Here is a 1,904-nt window from a genome sequence, read left to right as displayed (position 1 = left end):
TAGTTTCGAATTTATTTGGAAAATGATAGTAACACTCAATTATCATTCGATTGATAATAAACAAGTTATAAACGAACTTATGTGATTTTAAAATAAACGGTGATCCGAAAATGAGCTATATAAATTTTAGGCTTATTAAAAATATATTTAGAAGCTAATTAATAAATTTCAACATTTTTCATATTTTACCCAGAATTGAGAGGGACAGTTGAAGTAATTTTTATTTATTAAATTAATGATTGAATTTTATACCATAATGACCAAAATAAATAAATATAGTTAATTTAAAAATATGAGATTTTTCTGAACACTTTTATCCGCCACTGATTAACAACGGATCACGAATTGATACCCGTTAAAAGTGTCGGTGGTTTAAGACAAACTAAATTAACATAATTCAATAAATTACTGTTTAAACCTTGAAATTTTCATATGATTACATTATATTATATTATATATGTATGCACACATTATATTATATATATATATATATATATATATATATATATATATATATATATATATATATATATATATATATATATATATATATGTATGCACAGGTGTTAGTAAAACTATCTATCCCTTCTTCCTCATTTCATCGACAATTACCAACTTCAACCATCGCTCACCACCATGGTGATCTCCGCCACCCTCAACTATATCAACAACCACTGCCACCTCCGGTCACAGCCACCATCCACCATCCCATAATCGTAAGCCATCTCTCTCCCCCTCTTCTATTTTTCTTAAACTTGCCATAACCATCAACCTTCTTACTTTTCTATTACGATACAAACCACCACTAACTGAGAAACTTGCTGCTACGGTGTTACTCCTACCGTCGAGCAGCAGCTGTCGTTGTTACAGGTTTTCCCTTTACTATTCGGGTTCAAAACCTACGAAACCTACTTGTTTGTGTCCAGGAATTTACTGCTACTGCATTCATTATTTTTTATTTATTTCCAGTTTCCTGATCGAATAGCGGGTTATACTGCTGTCTCTAGGCTCAAAAACCACCACATAATGCTACATAATTCTATTTTAATTAGAACCCCAATAGGGTTTCCTGCTCACCTTCTTGCTCACTGTTTAATTACAGCTCAATCACCATTAAATCACCTTTCATCACCTTCTTCACCCTTTCCTACTTGATCACTTAAACCCACCATTTTTTTTCTTTTCTTCGATCAACCATTTAAATACCCACCATTGAATCTTGCTACTGTTTTCATGTTTTGAAATCGAACCCCAACAAACACCACCATTCGATTAAACACCAAACCCGTTACCTACTATTAAACTGTTTCAATTTCACAACCAAAACCATCGAACCTGCAGCGGCTATTTTTGCTTCTGTTTATTGTTACAGCGACGTCGATGATGATGTATACGTGATTTGATGATGGGTAATATTGACCGATAAAGATTGATGGTGATGTACAGTGACGATGAGATGATTGATGAGATACAATGATGTTATGATGATGATCATATGATGATGATCCTAGATAATGATGGTGTTAAATATGAGAATAGACGTGATCGTGATGTGAAGATATATGGTTATGATGAGGGTATACGATGGGGAAGATGATGATATTGGTGATGATGAAGATCGAAGAGTGTCGGTGATGAGAATAATACGATGATGATGATGATGATTGAAGGACCAAAGAGGCTCGCTGTTTGATCTGTTATTTATCCAGGAAACCCTCGAACCTATTGTAGGTTATATTGTCAATGGATTGGGCTATTGAGCGGGCCAAACAATTCCTTTTACTTGGACTTCTATTTTGTTAATGGGTTAAATAGGTTTAGATGATTAATTAAAACAATAAATAAGAAACGGGGCAGCGGTTTGGTAGTTTGTTTTTAGAACGAGAGGTCGCAGGTTCGAGCCC

The sequence above is a fragment of the Rutidosis leptorrhynchoides genome, chromosome 5, assembly GCF_046630445.1.
Source record: "Rutidosis leptorrhynchoides isolate AG116_Rl617_1_P2 chromosome 5, CSIRO_AGI_Rlap_v1, whole genome shotgun sequence".
Lineage (NCBI taxonomy): Eukaryota > Viridiplantae > Streptophyta > Magnoliopsida > Asterales > Asteraceae > Rutidosis > Rutidosis leptorrhynchoides.
This window is presented reverse-complemented; position numbering follows the sequence as displayed.